The sequence below is a fragment of the Pleurodeles waltl genome, chromosome 5 (genome assembly GCF_031143425.1).
Source record: "Pleurodeles waltl isolate 20211129_DDA chromosome 5, aPleWal1.hap1.20221129, whole genome shotgun sequence".
NCBI lineage: Eukaryota > Metazoa > Chordata > Amphibia > Caudata > Salamandridae > Pleurodeles > Pleurodeles waltl.
Genome location: NC_090444.1, coordinates 1,790,157,636 through 1,790,182,450, shown reverse-complemented (window position 1 = coordinate 1,790,182,450; position 24,815 = coordinate 1,790,157,636). Strand labels below are relative to the sequence as shown.

Sequence of the window (24,815 nt, the reverse complement as noted above, 5' to 3'; positions counted from 1 at the left end):
TTTGCCACACAAACCTTTGTGTTGTTAATGGTATCATCATTCTAGATTGAACTATGCCAATGCTTCTTGCATTGGCCTTCCTGAATCCATTATCTACACACTTCAAGGTGTTTAGAAGATGGAAGCATGACTTCCCATAAATTATCTTCTCTTTTCTTGGTTCTTCCATTTGGAATCCATTCTGTTGGCCTATGCACAATAGAGGGTAATCTGAGTTTCAGAAAAGCTCTTACAATTCAACTTTGTTATTGATTATCTTCTTATCTTTTCTAATGTTGTTACTATCTTCAGTTCAAGATGCCCCAGGGATATTGTTGCATGATTCAAGTAAAAACTAAACTCATATCTTGCATATTTAGGTTTACAATGTATTTAGTGCGTGGTCACACGCACTAAACAGAGGGCTTCTGGCAATCTAGACAAAATCAAAACAAAATGATTGGTTGTTGCTCCGTCCTTTGATGATGGAGCTTTGTCATTTGACTAACAGCTCAGGCACCTGGGACCCAACCTATGGGTAGACTGAGGAATATCTTAGCTATGTATAGCCTGAGCATGTAATTTATGTCTAACCAAAGCCAAACATCTTCTGCTTAAAGCAACACCTTTAAAATCACTTTCTTGGAGTGCTGTGTAACATATGACTTGAGTGTTTTTTCTCTGGGATAGTGTCTATGAAGAAGAAGTAAATCAACACCCCGCTTACATAGGAATTGCATCCATGTGTCCTGGCACTTTAAACTGGTATAGTGTGACAGCAAAATGCTTATGAAAGCTCATTCTGCTGTCAAACATAGCTTGGGTCTGTCAAAATCACCATACACCTATTATTGTGTAAAATAGACAATCAATGCAAAATCAGTGCATAGTGAAGACACTACTGCTCCAATTTTACAATACAAACTGGTAACCACATTGTCTAGCTGGTGTCTCACCTGTGTCCCACTTGAGGGTGTCCCTTTCACTACCCAGGCCAGGCTATTTTTAATAATTAGTAAATACATTTAGGAAAAACAATTATATAGAATATGGGCATTCTTCTCAAAGGAGCTTTGGAGAACTTTGTAACAAATGTTTAAATTGATAAAGCACAATGCCTATGAAAGGTTTAAAATAAAATTGTTAATTCTGTGGGTTTGACAGTTTGTGTGCTGTAGACTTAGAAATTAAAGCATGTGTTACATTTAATATCAAGAGGAATGATTTAGCTTTCTGTTGAATTGACATCTTTCCACAACATTGCCCATCAGCCACATGTTCTATGTGTTCTGGAGATGGTAGAAATACATGTATTTATTGTATACTAGAACTCCTTGGGTTGCAAAGTTATTTCAAAGCAACCACCTTTTTTGTGAGCTCACTAGGCCTTGTGGCTTCCTGCATGGATGTAATTCATTCATCTCATATGAGAACTGCTCAATGTGGAATGCTAGTTTACTGTTTTATTTTGATTTAGGATAGTGCAGATTCCTGGCAGAGTAATTAACAGTCAGTAATTGTTAGAAATGGGGTCTATAGACACAGAGGTATGCACCGAGTCTAAGGAGGGACCACCACTCTAGTCAGGGTAAGTTAGATATACACTAAAGAAACCTGTGCTCACCTTGTGGTAGCTTGGCACAGAGCAGTCAGGCTTATCTTAAGAGGCAATGTGTAAACTATTTATGCAAAAAACATACCCAGTATCACAATGAAAACACCACAAAAACACTCCACATAGGTTTAGAAAAATAGATTATGATTTTATAATTAACTTAAGACTAGAACAAACAAAATCCAATGAGAAGTCAAGATATGAATTTTAAAAGAATAAAAGAGTTCTAGCTTTTAGAAGCAAATAGCACTTACTTGAGGTTGCGCTGGCCTGGGGCAAAGTTAACAGTTCAAGCGACCGAGATGACGTTTGGGCCGGATACAGAAGCCATGCAGGCCCGGGAACAGAGTACCTTTAGATCCTGGTAACAAGCATGAGATATGGGTATGATGCTTCATCGATGCGTTGATGTCACGCCCGCAGTTGAAGGATGCATTGAATTGTCGCACATATTGATGGCAATGTGTTGGTTTCCGAAGAACTTGAAGCTACGTTTTGTTCACTTCAAAGCCAATGCACTCAGTTACTCTATACTTTTGAAGGGATGTGTTGATTGTCCTTCAGCGATGCCGGCGTTGCAGTGGTTTCAGTGCTGCATCGATGCACCAGGTGCCGCTTCCAGCAAGCAGGGGATGCATTGTCAATAAAACCGTTCCAGAGGTTCTGCTCAGGCCCCAAGTGCAATGCTCGGATTTTACTCCTGCAACAGGGTTGATGTGTCGGTAGCCACTTCCAGCAGGCAGGAGATGAGTTGATTTTTGCTGGTGCAAGTATCTGGCTCCACTTCCACTGAACCAGGCACAGTAGAAGGGGTAGAGACTTTGATATCTCTGAGTCTCTAGCAACAGAATGCAAGCCAACAAGCCCTTGGAGATCACTTTGGGGTGCAAGGCAGAGTCCAGCTCTCTCTCAACAATGTTAGAGAAGCAGCAGGCAGTACGGCATCACAGCAGAAAAGCAGTCCTTCCAGGCCATCAGTCCAACAAAGTAACAGTACTCGGTGCAGCACAGCTGTTCTTCTGACAAAGTCCAGTTGTAGGTCCAGAAGTGTCTGATTTGGTAGGGTCAGAGACCCAGTACTTATACCCAAATGAGTCTTTGAAGTGGGGGTGCACAACCATCCTTTCTTCCTCAGCTCTTGCTCCAGACTATTAGTAGGGGGTAGCAGCCCTTTTGTATGGGGACGGGCACTGCCTATTCAGGTGTAATTGTGCTCCCCTAGCCCCTCCCACCCTTCCTGCCCAGGAAGAGCCTTCAGAATGCAGATGAATGCAAATGAGCACTCAGACACACCTAACCTTCCTGTGGCTGTCTAGAGGGAATGCAAAAGTGTAGCTGTCACCCACCCCAGAAGTGCATTGGAGACAGATTGCAGGCTCACAGAGCTGTAAGAGCAGAGAAAAGTCAAGTTTTTTAAAGTGCCATATCTAAAATAGCAATGTTAAATCTGACTTTACCAGAAGGAGGATTTGTCAGTACCAATCCAAAGATGTGAAACATGACACAGTACTCTTTTCTAATCAGGAATTAAATCCCAAAAGTATATTAAGGAATTCCTAATGTTAACCTATGAGAGGAGTAGGCATCACAATAGTGGAAATCAAATTTGTTTTACTTTTCACTACTAGGAAATGTAAAACCTAAAAATATAGGCCCTTTCTTTTAGTTACATAGCACCCTGCCTTATGGACTACCAAAATGCCCTATGGACTACCAACGGCCTATCTTAGGGGTGACCTATATTTAATAAAATGGGAGTTTAAGGCTTGGCAAAGGCTTTTAAATGCCAAGTCAACGTTTCAGTAAACGGGCTCAGCAGTGCCAGGCCTAAGATATGGTTTAAGGGCTAATTAAGTGGGTGGCACAATCAGTGCTGCAGGCCAACTAGTAGCATTTATTTTACATGCCCTTGGTCTATGTTATACCACTTTACAAGGAATGTATAAGTAAATTAAATATGACAATTGTGTCAACACCAATGTCACCATGTATTAGGGGAGAAACACATGCACTTTAGCACTGGTCAGCAGTGGTAAAGTGCTCATAGTCCTAAGAGCAACAAAAGAATCAGCAAAATATTGAGGCACGCAAATAAAAAGCCTGGGGGAAAGACCATCCTAAGGCTGACAGGTCTAGCAGTAATATTGCCAAATGATTGGGACTTACTTATTCAATCACAGGAAGAAGGAAGATACATTAGGAATCAAACCTGGATTTGCTGCTGTGGAGAAGAATGTAGAGGGAGCTACTGCAGAGTAATGCCGACTGATGATGCACCTCTGGTGGATCAGCAGGCAGGTTGGTGCTGGTCTTCTGTTGGTTCTCAGGCCACTTTTTAGTGAAAATATTTTTAAGTCCAAGGATTTAGGATTAGTCAGGAGTAATACCTTCCACATCACTACCAAGACTCCAGGGTGGTCTTGGCTTCAAGGAGCTTCTCCTTCAGATAGCAGGGTAGCAAGGCAATCCTACCAGCAGTAGGGCAAAAGGGCAGTCCTTCTGGCAGCAGAGCAGCAGAGCAGCAGGCCCACTAGTAACATTTAATTTATCGGCTCTGGTTACATGTAATGTCATATACTAGGAACATTCAAATAAATTAAATATGGCGTTCAGGTGTAAGCCGATTGTACCCTGTTTTAGGGAGAGATAGGAAGCACCTGAGCAGTGGTAAAGAAGACAGTCCTAATGTGAACAAAAACAAAGTTCAGAAAACAGGATGGGTAGCCATGTAGAAAAGGCCAAGTCCAACACTATCTATCTATCGCCAGCTAGACCATTATATACTTACACTGAATCTTAGAAATATTACCACTTCATGCATTTATCTAAGAAGTTAGATAATGCACTTGTTTTCCGCCAACCTTTTCATGGTGGTGAAACTGCCATGAAAAGGCTTGCGGAGAACAAGATTGTAATTAACAGGGTGGCCCTGAGTTCAGTGCCGCCCTGGCTGATTACAACCAGGACGGCCGTCAGTCCGTCAGAATCTTGGATCCTGGCGGCGACGACAGTAGGTTGGTTGTCTGCCCGTTAACCTTGTAATGTGGTAGTCTTGTGACCTCCAGACTCCTTATCAGCCCCAAAGTCTTTGATTACCATTAAAAACAAAAAGTAGATACTGTTAGAAATGGGGTCTCTAGTTGGCAGTCAGTGTACACCCTGTCCAAGAAGGGACCCTCACTCTAGTCAGGGTAAGGGAGATAAAAAGCTGAGATAACCCCTGTTCAACCCCTTGATAGCTTGGCACAAGCAGCCAGGCTTATCTCAGAGACAATGTGTAAGGTATTTGCACAGACACACACAGTAACACAGTAAAAACACTACAAAAGGACTCCACACCAGTTTAGAAAGATAGCCAATATTAGTCTAAATCAAATAAAATCAAAATGACAAAACTTCAACGTACTCAAGCAAAGATATACATTTTTAAAATAAAAAAGTCTTAATCCATAATAATCAATGGATGTGTTGTTTTAGCACCAAGTCCCTGGTATGCGTGAAAAAATGATGCCGCACAGGCAAGCGTTCGTCAGAAGAGCACCCATGAATCGATTCCTTACTCGCAAGTGAGGCCGTGCATCAATTCTTTCTCTGCCAGGCAAGCGATGGATCACTTACAGGACAAGCAGCCTCGGGTTCGTGCGGTGATATTAAAGATTTTGGCACCCAGGGACGATGCGTGGAAAATCCAGATGCACAGCAGCAATGAATCCGCGTTCAGCTGGCGATGCATCGATTTCGCTGGTGCTGCGTTGAATTTTCAGCCGCGGTGCAGGCGCTGCGTCAGTTTTTCTGCCGCTTGCCTCAGGTGCGTGGATTTTCACTCTGGTTCTGCCAGCTTCTCCTTCCACGGGCCCAGGGACTGGATGTTGCACCACTGGCAAGTCAGGGGGTTTCAGCAAGAGAGCCCAGGTCCTGGCAGATGAAGTCTTTGATGTCCCTGAGACTTCTTAACAGGAGGTAAGCTCGGTCTAAGCCCTTGGAGAAACTTCACAATCAGGCTACACAGCAAAGTCCACTCTTTGTCCTCTTTAATGCAGAAGCAGCAACTGCAGGCCAACCCAGAAAAGCACACAAAGCAAAGAGGCAGTACTCCTCCTCTAGCTCTTCAGTTCTTCTCCTTGGCAGAGGTCCCTCTTGATCTAGGAGTATTCTAAAAATCTGGGTTTTTAGCTCCACTACTCTCACTCATTTCTGCCTTTGAAATAGGCAAACTTCAGAGGGAAGTCTCTGTTGTTCACAAGATCCTGCCTTGCCCAGGCCTGGCCCGAGACACACACCATGTGGTTGGGGACTGTATTGTGTGAGGACAGACACAGCCCTTTCAGGTGCATGTGTCAGCTCCTCCCTTCCCTCTCTAGCCCAGGAAGACTCATCAGGATATGTAGGACACACCTCAGCTCCCTTTATGTCACTGTCTAGAGGGAATTCACAAACAGCACAACTTTCAGTCTGACCCAGACGTGGATTCCAGACATGCAGAGGCACAGAATGCTTACGCAAAAAAATGCCCACTTTTTAAAAGTGGCATTTTCAAACAGACAATCTAAAAACTAACTTTACCAAAATATGTATTTTTAAATTGGGAGTTCAGAAACCCCAAACCCCACATCTCTATCTGCTCCCAATGGGAAAGTGCACTTAAAAGATATTCAAAGGTAGTCCCCATGTTAACCCATGGGAGAAATAGGCCCTGCAATAGTGAAAACCGCATTTGGCAGTATTGCGCTATCAGGACATGTAAAACACACCAGTACATGTCCTACCTTTCAAATACACTGCACCCTGCTCATGGGGCTACCGAGGGCCTACCTTAGGGGTGACTTACATGTAGTAAAAGGAAAGGTTTGGGCCTGGCAAGTGGCTATACTTACCAGGTCAAACTGGCAGTGCGAAGCTGCACACAGAGACACTGCAGTGGCAGGTCTGAGACATGTTTACTGGGCTACTCATGTGGGTGGCACAATCAGTGCTGCAGGCCGACTAGTAGCATTTGATTTACAGGCACTAGGCACCTCTAGTGCACTTTACTAGGGTGTTACTAGTAAACCAAATATGCCAATCAGGGATAACCAATCATAATCACAATTTATACAGGGAGCACTTGCACTTTAGCAGAGAGTAACAAAAACAGCAAAACGAAGTCCAGCAAACAGTAAAAAATACAGGAAGCAGAGACAAAAAAGACAGGGGAAACCACACCAAGGATGCCAGGTCTAACAGATACTATGGTGTTTTCAAGTTACCTGTGCTTAACAGGACATACAATAAAACGATATAAAAAAAAAGACATGTGGGCCACTTGTAATGTTTAAAACGCAAACTGAATACTCCTCTGCAGCTTAAATAAGAGGTTTTATTATTGCCTGACTCAATTGTTGTCTCTTTATCAGCCTGGAGGGGTGAAAGGCTTAGAAGAGCAGGCAGGAATTGCAGGCTGTGACCTACAGGTTACACACAGATCTCTGCAGAGGGCTTAATTTAATTTCAGCCTTATCTGTGGCGGACTATAAGCTTAGAAGTGATGAGCTCTCAACTATCTCACATGGGAGGCTTTTCTGGGATTTGCTGCAACTCCCGATAGTAAGGCTATCTGTCTAATGCTTAGCATTTCCCTCTTGTCTAGCCTCAGTACATCAGCCCCTTCTTCATTGCTCCCTATGGAATCTTTACATTGAAGTGCCTCCTCGCTCAGCATGCTCCTTTGCTTGAACATTAAAGGTACCTCACGATTTAGCTCTCAGCAAACTTCAAATCACCCAGACTATTATCTACAGATCATTGATCAATATCAAATTTACATAGTTGGGATTAATATTTATCAAGGTATACCAAATGCAAGCTTATAAATACACACAGCAGAACATTGTTATTTTTGTGTAACCTCTTGTTTGTCACAGCTGAATGAAAACTGGAAATGTATAAACCAGACATCCGCAGCAGTATTAAATTGTCCTGAATGAAAAAAAACTATATCGCTGCATTTTAATGCAAGCACAGTCGTCCAAATGATACTTTCTCGATATAAACTAGCAAGTCGGGGTATAACTTTTTAAACACTTAGGCCCATATTTATACTTTTTTAGCGCCGCACTTGCGTCATTTTTTGACGCAAAAGCGGCGCAAACTTGCAAAATACAACTGGGGCATATTTATACTCCGTTTGCGCCGAAATTGGGTCGTTTTTTTTTACGCAATTTCGACGCAAAACTAACTCCATATTTATACTTTGGCGTTAGACGCGTCTAGCGCCAAAGTCCATGGAGTTAGCGGGAGTGGGCGGGGCAAAAAACCCCGCATTTGCGCCTCTTTTTAACGCCTGGGTCAGGGCAGGCGTTAAGGGACCTGTGGGCTCAGAATGAGCCCAGAGGTGCCCTCCCCTGCCCCCAGGGACACCCCCTGCCACCCTTGCCCACCCCAGGAGGACACCCAAGGATGGAGGGACCCATCCCAGGGAAGAAAAGGTAAGTTGTGGTAAGTATTTTTTTTTATTTTTTTTTGTGGCATAGGGGGGCCTGATTTGTGCCCCCCTACATGCCACTATGCCCAATGACCATGCCCAGGGGACAGAAGTCCCCTGGGCATGGCCATTGGGCAAGGGGGCATGACTCCTGTCTTTGCTAAGACAGGAGTCATGTTAATGGTGTCTGGGCGCCAAAAAAAAATGGCGCAAATCGGGTTAAGACGATTTTTTTGCCTCAGCCTGACTTGCCCCATTTTTGGACACCCAAACGCCATTTTTCCCTACGCCGGCGCTGCCTGGTGTACGTCGTTTTTTTTCACGCACACCAGGCAGCGCCGGTCGGCTAACGCCGGCTAACGCCATTCAATAAATACGGCGCCCGCATGGCGCTTCAGAATGGCGTTAGCCGGCGCTAATTTTTTTGGCGCAAAACTGCGTTAGCGCAGTTTTGCGTCAAAAAGTATAAATATGGCCCTCCTGTATTTTGCATGTTTGCGCCGTTTTTGCGTCAAAAAGTGGCGCAAATGCGGCGCTAAAAAATTATAAATATGGGTAAGTGTTTAAAAACTAGATGAGCACACCGATAATAATTCAAAGCAGTAAAATAAGAATTGCCTATTGAAAACAAAACTTTGAACTCTGATTAAACGTTTGTTTCAATAGAAATGCACAGCTGCACAAAAAGACTATTCCTCCGTTCTACCATTAGCAACGATAGACTTAACAAGAAAGAGTGAAATGACGCTTCCAGTGTTGCCTAAACTGTGTAGAGGTCATTATTAAGCCTAGTTCCAGTTCTCTTAGGTTTTCAGTTTCTAGCCACAAGGAATGATATACACTGGCTTTGAGGAAATCCACCTGTCTTTGATTATGTGCCCTTATTTTCTTCAATGTGCGTCTATTTATCTCTGCTGTATTCTGAGCCCCATGTGTTCTGCAAAATGGTACACTTGTGTGTCCTCAGTGTGGAGCTATACAACTATAAACCTGTCCTGACTCCATGTCGAAGCACAAGGTTGTCATGTTGGCCTGTTCATAATATTAGTTATTGTCCCTTGTATGGCTCTAGTTTTGTATAAGATAACTTAATGTAAGTTACAAGGATATGTTGATAACTCTGAGGACCTGAAAAACATATGCACAGTTTTTACCATGCCAGTCATCTTAGGGGCTGTACCTACGCTTGGCACCAATGCTACAGAACCATGTCCTAGTCAAATAAATGTAACTAAATTATTTGCATCAAGTCTTCAGAAGAGACTATCACCTTCAGAATTGAGGTACCTCTTTTAGTTATTGTTTCTTTTGAAACATCTGCAATTTTGGGCCTGAGGCGCCTTTAATGACAATACAATTGACCTATATCACTGAAAGACTTCAAACCTGTTAACACCATAAAACACCTTTGATGAAGGGCCATCGGACAGCCCAAGCTCCAATTCCCCGTAAAGGATGTGAGCTTGCTGCCTGTTCATTCCTCACTGACCTGCTAACAACTGGCTCTTTTAAAGAGAGAGACTCTCGGATAGCCTCGTGGTCTTCTGTGTCATACACAAATCCTGGGATGTTGCCAGCAGACACATTTGAATTACATTGACCGGAACAGGTTGGTGGTAGATGGTGCTGGAAAAGAGCCGACAGCTTCCGTCGCCACAATCTCTATAGGATATCATGGAATCGTAATAAGGCGGACGGGATACCCGTAATGTTTGTCACACAGTCTACCCCTCCTCCAAGACCTAAATCAGGGCCTGAGTCTAGATAAAGGAGGGTGCCTCTTTTTCTTTTGTTTCCATATCCATTACATGAATCCCCAGGGGAGTCATTTAACTCACCTTGCCAACATTTTACAAATCCGAGACCAGATTTAACAAAGGATTGCACTACCCCTTGGTCACTCAAGGTGATGCAAGGGCAACCGAATCCTTAAATGAGATTTACCCAGTCATGCAAAGCCATCTGCTTGGCTTTGTAAATCTGGAGTAATACAAGGCAGTGCAAGTCATTGCTTTGCGTTACTCTGCTGTGAGAAGGCTTTACATGGGTGGAGAGTAGGTGTTCCCACGTATCGAATACAAACAAAGAAGGGCTAATATGTCTGGAGTGTTTAGAGAAAAATTGGTCCTGTGTACGATACTCCCATCATAATACCAAAAAAACAAAAGTACACAGTTCCAGCCAATAGACTAGTACAAATGTAAACAGTAAGTAATGGAGTCTATGAGTCTGCTCTTTTTAGAACAAGAGCCGTCACTCACAAAATGGTGACATGCTTCAGCATCGGGCTTTTGCTCCTCGTCAGGCCGGCACTGCAATGCCTGACGGGCCCCTCGTGGGGGCTCTTTGCCGGAGATCTTTTGCGTGTAAAGAATGCCGGTAGCTGAGTGCTAGTATGTGGGATTGGTATATGGGTATGTGAAAATAAAAATGGCTAGAGGTCTGAAAATATCGTATTTAATCAACCCAGACCCCTGTCATGATTAAAAGCAGAGTGTGGGTAAGGATTAGAAGTAATGTCTAGTCCACCCTCAGAAACAAAAAAACTGTCAGTCCCTGAATTAGGGGAATGTGGAGAGTTAGAGTACAGAACTAACTATACTTCTATCATCGGGGTCAACATGTTTCTCGTAAAAAACGTCTGTTAAGATCGGTGCGATTCGTCAAGACCAAAAAACGTACCTAATCCCCATGTTATAACCCAATATGGGATTTCGTCGTACCACAAAAACCACGTATACACCCATATAATTTGGAGCGTTCCCAGATTTACCGAGGCAAGTAAACCGGGGAGTGTGTCAAAATTGTATGCCTTCACACTTAGAAAGAGAAAAACACCTCTAAGGATTGTTTTTGTGTAGGAGGATGTCCCTTCCCACACAAAATCAATCCAACCATAGTGCATAGAGTGCCTGCGTTGGTGCTAGGCAGCACACAGTGGGCCAGCACAGAGAAAGAGAAGGAATGCGCCGTATGTTAGTAAATGTGGTGCATTCCTGCTCCCTCTATTTGATGCAGCACACCATTGACAGCAATTCACGAAAATGCCAGGAGCAACAGAAGTGATATCACACGCCATTCAACCTTTACTCTCACTCACACGTGCATGCATGCTTAAATACTGTATATACACAAAATTATGTCCATTCAGCGCAACAAGTTTTCTTGCTGTGTTGCGCTATGTCAAATATTAATAAATCTAGACCCTGGTCCACAAAGATAGTCAGACTTGATTTTGTTAGTCTGACTGCCTGCTGGAAGTAATTATTTCTGGATGCTTATATCCTGAGAAGCTCCAAAGGTCCTAGAACCACAGAAAAGGGCTGTACAAAGAGACAATGAACACGTTCAGTACAACCGCGCCTGAAAATCTACAAAAGAGCTCTGTCTAGAAATATGTCTTATTTAGAGTTTGGCAGACTGAGTATACTATTACAAATGTGGCTGCTATCCTGTCTGCTGTCCTACGTGTGTGTTACAGCCTAGTGCACTTGTCATATGTCGGACAGGATATGTGTCACATGTTGATGAAGTATCCCACCTAAAGACTCTAAATAGGACCGTATGGGGCATTTTTATTGAAAAGTGGCACATCATTCATGATGCGCCACTTCTCTAGTGCCCCATTGCGTCCCCCTAACAACACCATGTGTGCGCCGTATTTACAAAACGGCGCACCATGGTGGTCATGTCCACGTTAGCGTCATAATTTATGGTGCTAATGTTGCGCTTTGCTGGGTTAGCGCCATAAATTATGGCGCTAATGTAGCAAAGCACAGGAAGGCCCATTGTTTTCAAAGGGAGCATCATCCTAACGCCTGCCTTAGGCAGGCATTAGTATTGATGGTAAAAATGTCACAGTGAAATCTAGTAAATATCACTGCGCCATTTTTCTGGGCCTCCATACATGAGAACTCCCCCCCTTGCATACATTATGCCTGGCACAAGCAGAATATGGCGCAATGCTTGCATTGCGCCACTTTGTAAATATGGCATGTGGAAAATGCCACATTTGCGTAAAACAAAATGACACAAATGTGGCGCAAGGTGGCGCTAGGGGCATCATAAATATGCCCCTAAATTTTGCTACACTTCTTTCAAATTGGAGCAAGCATTTAAACCAAGGTGGAGACGTTTGACCATTTCCAGTCACCTGGACACCTCATTAGTTTGAACCGCAAGTCAACATCTCTGAGCCAGAGCTCCAGAGTGGGTGCTGTCTTCATCTGCATGCATCCCCCGTCCGCCTCGATGGGCATTATATCATCTCTTGGCACGCTGGACCTGCAGCCTCTTTGATTGCTTCTTGATAGATGCTTCTTTCTCCTTGAGGTGGATGATTGACCACCTGGTAGTCTAGGTCACCAGAAGCTGAAGCTACCGCACTAGGATGTCACACCGCCTCAACTGGCATCATCTGCTGCCAGAAACCCTGAAATATGAATGGAACTGAAACAAAAGCAAGTGAAGAAACAACTTTACCCTGCTCCTAAAGACTTCTGTTGATAGATTACACCCTTTTATAACTTGCGCTTATATACGGAGGTATTTAACTACGTTTTGATAAAGATTTTTACATTTTCACATTACGACTGTGAACCCCTTCCCGTTTGTTGTCTTCTTACGTTTTTATCCTTCATAAATCTTGCCCCATTTTCCCTTTGCTGATACAAACAAAACCTCGGCCCATATTTATACTTTTTCAGCGCAACACTTGTATTTTGTAAGTTTGTGCCGCTTTTGGGTCAAAAAGCAGCGCAAATGCGGCACTAAAAAAGTATAAATATGGGCCCTCGAATTTTCCACAAGGATGCTCTTACTGCTCTGACTGAGCAAGGGTGGGCCAAGGTTAGCATTGTAGGGTAAATCATTTTATTTCTGTTGACTATTTCCTTCTCTACTGAGTTCAGAAACTTAGGCCGAGATTTACTAATGTTTCACACAATGCAGCACTGCAATCGGGCAGCGTAGAAGACACAAAGCAGTGCTATATCTACAAAGACTGACCTGCTGTTTGTGTAAGCCCGTGCACTGATCCTCAAACAAGACTCTCTTTGCTTTGCACTGCCTCGGACCAGGGCACAGATCTAATTGTGTGCTGTGTAGCATATGTTTTATACTAAAGGCATAACCTTACAGTCTAAATTCTCCTCATTCACATTGAATGTGTGTGAGGAATTAACACACCTTCCCTTGTTTACAGCTGCTTCAAGTAGACATTACCACCAGATTTACAAGGCCCTACCACCTCATAGTGCCACATTTGTGTCATTTTTTACGCTTTTGTGGCATTAAGGAGGCCATTCTCCTTCACAATAATTACAAAGTGGCATAATGTATGCAAGGGCGGTGTTCCCTGGTAGTGAGGCACGTCAAAATGGTGCAGTGAAATTTATAACCACCATTTTTAGCATCATTTTCAACACCTGCTCAGTGCTGGCATTAAAATGACCCGCTCATTACTTTCAATGGGCCTCCCTTTACTTTGCAGGATCAGCGACACAATTTATGGAACTAATTCTGCAAAGTATCACAATAGCATCATCAATTTTGGTGGTATTGTCCTAACGTGCACCATGGTGTGCTGTATTGTAAATACGGTGCACACATGGTGTCGTTAGTGAGGCGCAAGAAAGGTGGCGTATCACAGCTGATGCGCCACTTTCTTGTAAATCTGTCCCTATCTTTTGTGGCAAAACTTGGTGTGGCTACCTTAAAAAATCCAAGTTTGTGTCAACATTTGTGGACGTTTGTGCTTATCTATTCAAGCAAGGCCCCCACGATGAAAACTGGTGCAAAGTGATGTCAATTATTTTTGTACAATGAAAAATGCACCATTAGAGTGCAGAATATATTTTGTGCTGAATAGTATATAGGGACATATTTAAAAGCCCATTGCGCCTCCTTGCGCCACACTAGCATCATTTTTTTACGTTAATGTGGCGTTAAGGAGGCCATATCCCTGCGCCATCTTTACAAAGTGGTGCAACGCCTGCACCAGGCATAATGTACGCAAGGGGGGGAATTCCCACACAAGGGGTCCCAAAACAATGGCGAAGTGAAATTTAGATTTCACTGCGCCATTTTTTCCATAATTTTTAAAGGTTTTAAAATGACACACCCATAGTAACCTATGGGCCTCCCTGTGCTTTACCGGGCTAGCGTAAAAATTGTTGACACTTGTGTAGCAAAGTGCCACAATAGTGTCAAACATGTTAACGCTATTGAGCTAATGACCGCTATGGTGAACCGTATTTTAAATCCAGTGCAACAATGGTTTCTTTAGGTGGCGGTAGGAGGGTGCAAGAAAAGTGGCCCATCGGGACCGATGCCCCACTTTCTTGTAAATCTGCCCCATAGTATGTGCCATTTCGCCCGCTTTGCGCTGCTTGAGTGCACTCGCACCCCTTTGCAAAGCCATAATAATTATGGGCCTTATTTTGGCCACTCTTTGCTGCTGGAAAAGACAAGGTTAGTATGAAGCATGAATAGTCCTCTGCTAAGGAGACTTGATCAGTTCATCAATCCTGCCATTTCACTTACATACACAATTAAGCCCGAAGTAATTAGGGAATAGCTCAATAGCTCACTGTGAACAGTTGTAACTCCGACAAATGCGAGACCCTAGTGCATTGCAAATGCTTGGTTTTTTTTATGTCGGCCATTCTTGGACGACACATTCCTATTTTGGCACAGAACAGAGAAACAAGTTCCCTTTTTGTGGTTAGGAACAGGGGTATGTGCCAGTCTTCTTTGCTCTGTAAAAGTATCTCAATGACCAAAGCTTGGCATTAAAATCGACAGCTATTTGAAAAGTGGGGTCACAGTAAACTTTGATAGCCTGTGGCTTTGGCGTAGGAGGTGGTAGGTTGCTAGTGTGTTACCTGGGCGCAGGATTTTTGTAAGTGACTTGCAGACTTTGTGCACCACTTTGTTGATTTCAGTGGTCCTGCATCGAGTTTGGAGCCTCTGATTGGACTCCTAAATTATAGGGGCGACTGGGCTGCGGAAGGGCAGGAATCCTCTAAGCTCTCATGCTGTCTCCAGCTGTGCTTCTGAAGCATGATGACATTTGTCATAGCAAGAATTATTTCTTGTTCACAGTCAAGTTCCAAGATAAAACGTTCATGACACCTTTTCCTAGATGGCCTATTCAGGGCATTGTTTTTCTCTTGTAATTGTTTCCTTTGCCCTGCTGCTTTATCAAGTCTCATGAGGGCACCGGGGCCCATATTTTACGTAGGACCCCGGTCTGCCCATCTTTAACTGGGTGCGCTGGACGTAGTTGGGTCAGTGTGCCCTATCACAATGAACGTGCTGCCTCCAACGCAGCCATCAATGTTTGTCTACCTTGGGGGCAGCACACTAGTGACTGACCAGTTATTTGGGGTCACTAGCCTACCTTTAACTGCGCAGATTGCAACTCAACCTGCATTTTAAAAAGAAGGGTAGAGACCCCTCTACATGTGGGTGAAGTAAGTGACTGCACACATTTATAATGGGGTGTCTAAGGGATCTTTGAGAAACCATTTCCTGCCTTTCAAGGAGTGCCTTTATGGGGGTGAGGTCACTGACAGGGCATCATCACCTTATTGTGGTGCACTGTCAATGCACCCCTGTCACCCTTTTAGCCTCTGCAGCAGTGTTAGACCTCACACTATTGGGTGGTAGTCCACAAAACGTTTACCCTTCACCCCTTTTTTTTGCTGAATTTGTTTTTGTTAGCTTTAGGACTCTGCAAATTGACACTGTTTACCAGTGCCTAAGTGCTTGTATCTCTCCCTAAAACATGGTACATTTGACCGATTAGCAAAGTGAATGTACTTGTAGTTCCCTAGTAAAGTGGCACTATGTGTACACAGAGACTGAAAATTAAATGCTACTAATGGGTCTGGAGTTCTCATTGTGACATCCACTACAGTAGTCATTTAAAACATGTCTCAGGCCTGAAATTGCAGCCTGTGTGCAATTTAAACTGCCATTTCGACCGGGCAAAATAAACCTTTTATGAGGCCTACACCTTAGTTTTGATACTTATATGCCACCCCTAGTGTAGGCTTAAAACAGACCAGAGGGCAAGTTGTATTGTATTTAACAAAGCTGGATATGTACTTTTATGTTTTACATGTCCTGGTAGTGAAAAGCTCTTAAATTATTTTTTCCCTACTGCACGGCCTACTTGTACCATAGGATAACATCAGGTTACCTAATTACATTTCATACACGAAAACGTTTGCTTGGGAACTGGTAGAAATGTCCTCATTGGTCTCTAAAGAATTATATTTTAAAATCCTCTTTAATAGTAAAGTCAGATTTTAAGTTACAATTCTGAAAATGCCACTTCCAGAAAGTTGGCTTTTTCTCATCCTGATCCTTTGGTGCCTGCAGCCTGTGCCCTGGGTCAATTGAATAGGTGTGGTTGGCTTTTGGCCTTTGTGTATTCCTCCCAGGCAGTATCACAAAAGGGGGGGGGAGGTTGGCATAATGGGCTATTCCCACCTGATGGGTGTGACAGAGTTGTCGCCTATCACACTTGCACTTCAAAGGAGCTACCTCAGCACATACACAAAGAACTTCACACCAGTCTTTTCTGACTCCAGACATTCTGGGACTAGGAGAGGAGAATGAAGGAAAGTCTAGTGGCTTATCCCACTTCAAACCTGGCACCTTGTATAAATATTGGATCATCAAACCAACTCTTCAGATCCCCTGCGGAAGGCTCAGAAGATGGACTGCTCTGCTGTCCTTCTGCAAGAAGGAGCGGCCTGCTGCCCTGCTGCTCTGCTGCCTGAGGAAGGAAGACTGGACCGTTCCTTGGACGCAGAACCACCAGAGTGACTTCAAGGGCTAGCTGACTGGCCTCCTGTCCTGAGCTACAAGGACGTAAGCTGGAGATGCCTGTTTAAAATCTATCCAGTTGCCCAGACTTCACTGGACCTGCCTTTTCCCTGCTGCTGGCCTCTGCTGAAGTGAGGCCTGATACCCAAGAGCTGCCCCTCTGGTCTGCGCTCAGTTGTGGTTGGCTTGAACTTGTGACTTTGTCTCGGTATGGCACAGACAGAAAACTCCAGTTAGTGGTTTGTGCTTTAAGGTGCTACCCTTACCTAAACCTTTGAAAATGCATATCTCCAGTCCTACTGATTAGATGCTTGTCATTTTGCTGTCAAATAATTTAATAGAATTTGCTCTATTTTTCTATTTTGATGTAGGATTTTTCTTATGTTGTGTTTTCACTTTATTACTGTTTGCTGCATAGATACTTTATACATTGCCTCTACATTAAGCCTGACTTATATGGTGCCAAGCTACTAAAGGATTAAGTACCGGTTAATTTAATGACTTTTGTGGTTGACCCTGATAGGGGTTGTCTTTGTCCATATTTTACAGTTCAACCAAGACATAAAGAATCAATGTAGTCACTACATTTGTTCCATGATATTTGTACTTACTGATTGAAGATTTATGTAACTCTGCTCCTTGACTCTCTGCGGGATATGAGGCTCCTTTTCTTACTTATAACTTATTGTTAATACTAGTATAAAAAGGGTTCTCGCTCATGTCGCAATACCTGGCAGGGATTGTGGTTGTTGCTTGACAATGGTATCACCCCTTTCAACCAAAAACCCAGTGTCTCACAGTCAGCATGCATAAGAAGCAAAGTGTTTTGTCATTCATATGCGTCATGTCGCTATGGCAAGAGGAAATACTACTTTGAAGTTTCTCTGGTGCTAAATGTGCATGATCTGCATTACAAAAAGGATCGTCCATGCATCTACATTCCATGCTGTAATACCAGCTTGATCCAGGGATACAAAAAGTAGGATGCACAAACCCATTGGAGCACCTGCAGCCCCAGGTAATGTGTTTTGCCTTGAGTTAGATGTTTGGGAATGGGAGGGAAAGGCACCATAAGTAATTTGTGATTAGACACATAACCAGTGCGGCAAAGCTGCAGCATTACCCCGCCATCTAGTGGTGGCACCGAATCCTTCCAAAAGGGCAGATAAATAGCAAAGGGAGCGCTCCAGCAGGCAAAATGTGATATTTCATTGAGCAATGAAAATCCTTGCAACGTTACAGATTTTTAAAAAAATGATCTATGATTATACGAGGCAGTCCTTAAATAAATTAATGTCTTAAGTCTTCATGAGCAGAGCTCACTGCAAGCATTTTCCAGAAAATTCAATTGTTTTGATTGGCATCCCTATTCATTGGCTGTGACTTATCAGACTGTGACAGTGTCACCATATGGAAGAGTTTGCATTCTGTTTCCCTCTGTGTACAATGCAGCATGGGCCAGTAATATCAACGCTCAGCTTTCATTTCTTTAAAATGTCCCGCCAGTTGGAGCAGTTTAATTCCTCTTCTGGGAAAATTGCCTTCTTCTCAACCATAGAGGAATGTTTTATGTATTAGACAAGGCTTCACAATGTTAATTATTTACCGGAGTAAAGGATGTAATATGTATTCAGAAAAACACAAACATTTGAAATATGTTCGCACATTTCTCCTCAGTGGAATAATTAAAATGACAGCTTTAGTCACACAAAAAAGATTCAAGAACGTATTGTATGGGGAATTCTGAATTCAAAGAGCAGATTCGACTCTGCTTGACTACACACTCCTCTTCCTTCCTTTAAAATACCTCGCATTGTAATTATTTTAAATTTAAGTCACAGTGTGGGAACTAGTACACCCCATTGTAGTGTACTCCTACATTGGAACACCATTATATACCTTCACAGAGAAAGCACGGGACTGAGGACCTGATTATGATCTTGGTGGTTGGGATACTCAGTCACAAACATGACGGATATTCCGTCCGCTGTATTACATGCTCCATTGGATATAATGGAACTTGTATTATGACAGATGGGATAACCGTCACATCTGTGACGGAGAGTTCCATCCACCAGGATCGTGAGCAGGCTCTTATTAAAAGTTTTGCGGTCCAAAGACCGCCACGCTTGCATTGATGGTCAGACCGCCGCACTCAGGGGGTCTGACCACCCAATTACAATCGTGGCAGGCGGACTCGCCATGGTACCGACATCTCTGCCGGGAACTGTAATCAGCCAGGGTGGCGCTGAACTCAGTGCCAGCTAGCAGATTACAACCTTGTTCTCCATCAGCCTTTTCATGGTGGTTTTCACACCATGAAAAGGCTGGCAGAGAACAAGTGCAGGGAGGTAAAGGGGGGCCCTGACCTACCCATGCCCATGGCAAGGGCAATGAAAGGGCCCTCCGCCCAACACCGTTAAAGTGTGCACTTTCTGCTTCGTAGACAGTGAGCATTCCGAGGGTGCTGGTCAGCCCCCTATGTGCTGAGAAATAGTACGCTGTTCCTTTAAGGAAGCTGAGTGCTATCTCGTAGGACTGTTCCCGCCGGTCTTACTGGTGGAAATGCTCTATTTCAATGCTTCTGCCAGTCAGCCCAGCCAGACTGGTGGAAACATTGTAATAGGGTTGGGGGACACCAGCACCATGGCAGTGACATCCATATTACAATTTGGCCGCTCTGCATTGGGACTGCCAAACTTGTATTTGGCCCCTATGTCTCTGCCTGAGGGATCAACTCAAAAGTGTCATGCAGTTTCAAAATCAAATACAAGTCTTCATCTCAACGGCTCCCCCCATTGAGAAGATTTGGGATTTCAGAAACACCATTGGTGTTGGTTTGGCTGGGATTGGCACAGTCCAAAGGATTTTAAGAGTTTTGAATTACTGTGTCTCTTAGTTTATGTGAAATGTGTTTTTGTCGGGTTCCTCTTCACCCTCTTTATTAAATTGTTCCACATATTTGTCCTTCCTGTCACATACATGCTACCTTTTATGCTTGTTGCAGTTTCATTGATAGCAAGCCATTTTACTTGTCACAAACTGTCCCTGACACTGATCAAGAAGGACGTTATAGTGACTTTTTATAGGAGGGACCGTGAGTTTGCGATCTCATTATGCTTGTGCAAATCACTAGCCTTGTCCCTGGTGTTGTAAGGAGATCATGAAATTGGCTGGGACTCTTTTTCATTCATTTTTCAGATAACAACAAACATGGGTAGCACAACAATAAAACGTGTTTGTAGGCTCCTAACACTGAATGCCTGAATATTAATATGTTATGCACTTAATCCACGGCTGAACACGCAATCATTCTGCTATCAGGGTGACTCTTGAGATCAAAGCTGCTGAGGTGGCTTCACCTCAGTGGGGTAACACATATGATGGGGACCCCTTGCAGAATGTGATAAGCGGTCACCTTGCAGAATGTGATGAGAGGCCCCTGAATCTCCCATATATCACAGATATTCATTGGCCTTGAGTTGAACGGGGACCCCTGAAGAGCTAGAGGCCACCAGAAGGATTGGGCCCCCTGCGCTAGAGAGGCTTGTGTTAGTCAACACCCCTGGCTCCCCTCGCTCTCCCTGTTACACCTAGATAATTGATTTTTCCCCATTAGATAGCACAAAGCCTTCTTACCTAGCTGAATATCATTCTTACACTCCGGTAAGTTTGTTTCAAAACTAGGTACTCTCAAGTGGCTCTAGAGAGACATGCTGTATTTTTAAAAGCTTCTGAACAAAATGCATGCAACAATAGCACTTTGAATCGTTTTATTGGCTAGGTAATAGTAAATCAGAAAATCATTTTGGCAGAAAATGTGATATAATGCACCTTTATTTAGCAGCCAGCAGTCTAACACTAATGTTCTGATATTTTGTGCTAATTTCTTAAGTAATAGGGCCTCACTTACGAGGCTCTAGAGGCACACTGCACCACCAGAGTCATTTTTTTGATGCCCCAGTGGCGCAGTATGCCAGCCCGTATTTACAAGGCCAGGCAAAGACATCTTGCGTAGCTTTTTATGGCCTTGTAAATATGTACCTCTTTCACGCATAACACTGCGTGAAAGGGGCGTTCCATGGGTGTTGCTTGGAGTGTCCCCACGCAACACCCATGGAACGGGAAGGAATCTGATGCATTCCCAGACTTATGAGTGTGGGAATGCGTCAGATTCCTACGTCACCTCAGGGGTGGCATAAGAATGATGCAACGGGGAGAAATATCTTATTTCTCCCCATTCTTTCCTCTTTCTATGTGTGCTGCATTCTGCCACACACATAGAAGAGGAAAACACCTCTGGTGCTTGTTTTATGCAGGATGGTGCTCCTTTCAGCACAAAAACAATCATCCCCACAACACAGGCATCCTTGCACCATGGTGGGAGGGTGCCTGTGTTGGCGCATGGCAGCAATTTGTGCACCAGCACAGAGGGAGAGGACAGAAATGCAGTGTGCCATATATTGTAGATACGGCACATTTCTGCCCTTTTCCGGTGGCACACGGTGGTGCAACAAGGCGCTTGCTGCATAGACCTGCGCCACGGGCATGGTAAATGAGGCCCACAATTCCAAAAGCAGCAGCAAGGGCCTGACAAGAAGGCGCTGTGCTCCTGCTGCAACATACATTTATTGATTTATAAAGCGGACCTGCCTTTTTTATTTATTAATGATGAGGCAATCCTCAGATGGCATCACATACTGTAGCTGCCAGGTTTTCACTTCATTGGGATGACAGGTTTCATATTTAGAACAAAGTGCTTTGCATCTGGCCCCATACAAACATCTGACATGCCCGAGAGGCCATCAAGGGCTTCTAGGAGGGATGGTGTCAATCTTTTGCAAAAGGTTCCAAAAAATAAATATTTTAACTCTAGGGGAGTGCTTAAGCTACCAAAGTGCTATTCCTCTTGTGGTCCTTAAATTAGCTGCACTGTTACTGTAAATGACAGATGCTAGTTTATAAGTCTGTAAGTACCTCATCAATATTTGAATCTGACATTCCTAAGTCTAGTCTTTCAATTTGTAAGATTCTTGTAATGCAGATTCATGTTTAATTCCAGGGCTGAGCAGTCACGTGGCTTCTTGCTTCATATTATGTCATGATAAACAATGTAGAAGGACTTTTAAGTCACAGTTCCTTTCTTTTTTCCATTGAAACGTATCATTAGTCTGCTACCCACATAACCGTGTTTTCAATTTAAGGTTTGCCAAACATTTATATTCACAGTTTGAAAACAGAGAGTTTTACCCGTTCTGGTTCTTTTGGATAATGTGTTGAGACATACGTGCCTTTGTTTCAAAAGGTGTAGAGGGTGCAACACCACCCAGCTCCAACAATATCTGTATTGGAATGTTTGGCAACATTTATATAGCGCCTACCACCCCAATATGGGGCACTCTAGTGGCGCGTGTACCTCTGTGCTGTAAAATGTGGGGGTAGTAACCTTCCCAAACAGTCTGCACCTAATTTGCATAATTATCCCTTATTTACATTTAGCACAGGCACGTACCACCTGGACAAATCTTGAGACGTGAAACTGTGCTAAAACAAAGGCACTGTGCTACAACAGCAGCTTGTATCAGGGTCTGGCCGATAACACAAGCCCTTCCTAAACACAAAGCTAACTTTTCCCCTATAAATCCACAGGAATCACTATTTGTTTGTTCCTCTTTGGTCACTTGCTGTCATACTGCCAACCAATCAAGATGCACCCAAACAAACAAGCAGATATGTTGTATGGGTGATGGACAAGTGCAGGTATGAGTTTGTCTTCGATCTTGTTATTAATTAGAGGGTTCGTTCCATATTTCATAAAGTGCTGACCTCATCACAAGGGACAACAAAGCCATATTCAGACAACATTTTTATTACAACAGGAGCAACTCAAATTCGAGACACTGTAGACAAAATTGCATTGTGTTTGGCCTCTATAGGAGGAGAGCAGAAGTTTGTCTTAATAAGTGCCTGGGCCCAGAGTTTTTCAGAGTTGCCCGCTGCAATGCGATGGTTGCCAAATACAAATTCTGGCCAACCTTGATTCAACCTCACGCTTCTTTCTTCCACCATGCTAGCCTTCCTGTCTCTATTTCATTTGTGCAGTTTTGTAGGGTCCAGTGCACAAGCACTCCTTCCCGGTTATAATCTTGCTATGTGCTTTTACCCACGCCCATGTCACCCCCCGTCACGTTTGTTGGTTCGTGGGCATGAAGCATACGTCATGCGTTTTCCGGTGTTTAGCCCTCTTCGAGCGCACCGGCCAACTACTGAAAACATACAAAGCTTGATGTTTTCAGCATGATTTGTGGACTACTTTCTCTTTTTTATTTCCCACGCAGCGCGAACTTGCTCCTTTTTTTTTTCTCTTCAATTTATGCAGCAAGAAAAGTCCGGTTAGTAGTTTACAACGGTAATAGCGGTAAGTCTAGGAAATGCGAGACCCGTTGCATTGCAAATTCTTGTTTGTTTTATCCCTAATTTTCTCCTATGCAACTGTTTCCCTGTCTTTCTCGTCCTCCCTCCTTCTCGTATTTCTGCCTTTCTTGCTTTCCCTCTTGTAAAACTCCCAGTCCACACAAAAACCTCCGGGGGCACCAACTGCAGACATCTGCCCGAAGGGAGCACCCGTTCCAGCGTCTGTCAGTGCAGTACAGCAAGGAGGGCACAGCCGCTCTGTGTGTATGAAACTTGCAAACACATGTATACGAACCTACCTTAAGTCAGATAATGAAATCTCAAAGTAACCCATCCAAACGGGCTCTCGAAAACGACAACACCGTCCTCACCTGAAATAAAAAAAATGTCAATCAGTCATCATTTCCTCAAGAAAACCTCCGGCGGTTAAAAAAGCACACAGTCAAAAAACATAAACTTATTTATGTGTGTTTTTTATTGTCTTCCAATGCCTTTAGGCTCGCAGCGTACACTTCACTAAACATTATACACTTTAGATGAGCAAAAACGAGCTCCAACCAAAACTCCCGTGAATCCAGTGCTTAATTTGTAAATAAAGACGAGCTGGTGCTCAAAGGCCTCCTCTTAAATACGCGGGTGCTGCAATTAAATGTGCGAACTCGGAATACCGAGGCAGTGTAATCCTGAGGCCATCTCGGGCCTCTTCAATCCTTATAAAGCCACTCCCTGCCCCTTCAGCACAGTCTTTCAGCTTTCTGCTGTCTTCCGTTGTGAAGGTTTTTCGTTTTCTCTTTCTCCGTCTTTCCCATATGTGTCTTTTGCTCGCAGTAAATGCTTGAGGCAGAAAAATAAGCGCCGGCCCTCAAAAATAAGTGCCGGTGCTCAGCACCGGAAACAACAAGCACAAATTAAGCACTGCGTGAATCAGGATTAGTGAAGTGTTTCATTCGGAAAGCGCACATGTGAGTGCATACATTCTGTCCGGGTGATGGCACTAACAGAAAATTAAAGATGGGTTTGTGGGTGTGCTTTCGTGTGATCTCAGCGTGCATATGTAAATAATATACACAGACCTATAGATATGTGAATATTCACTTAAACCTTACTGGCTATTCACATAAACCTTACAGACAATGGAAACGTGCAAATTTACTCCTGTCAAAGGGAGTAGTAAATCTCTAGGGTGAAAATGGGGAGGAATGCTTCGCCTTTTCATTAGAGAGCAGGGGGGAGGTAATGTTAATTTCCTTTGTGACAAAATGTTGCATGTTCAAATGCACATTTGTGGCATCTCCATACATGAAACTTCTTCACTTTTTGAAAAATCAACTCAACTAACTCGCACAGTGGACTACAGCAAGAAATCAGTGACCTCTATATATTTCCAGTGCTTGGAAAGTAAGTTGGGGTTCTTTGTGAATCCCGAAAAAAGTTGCAGATTAGTTCCGCACACAGGAGTAATTTGAACTTTCCTCTTGAACTTTGAAATTTAGGACCACGAAGCACTTC

General features: G+C 43.5%; 1 protein-coding gene across 4 annotated transcripts in view; it reads right to left on the bottom strand.

Annotated features, from left to right (window-relative positions):
* LRFN2 (leucine rich repeat and fibronectin type III domain containing 2) overlaps positions 1 to 24,815 on the bottom strand; it is a 1,534,746-nt gene that overhangs the window by 565,629 nt on the left and 944,302 nt on the right. For all 4 annotated transcript variants that reach the window (XM_069236232.1, XM_069236233.1, XM_069236234.1 and 1 more), the window contains one exon: positions 23,606 to 23,677. The gene's annotated coding sequence lies outside the window, so the exon portion shown is untranslated. The remainder of the gene's footprint in view (positions 1 to 23,605; positions 23,678 to 24,815) is intronic.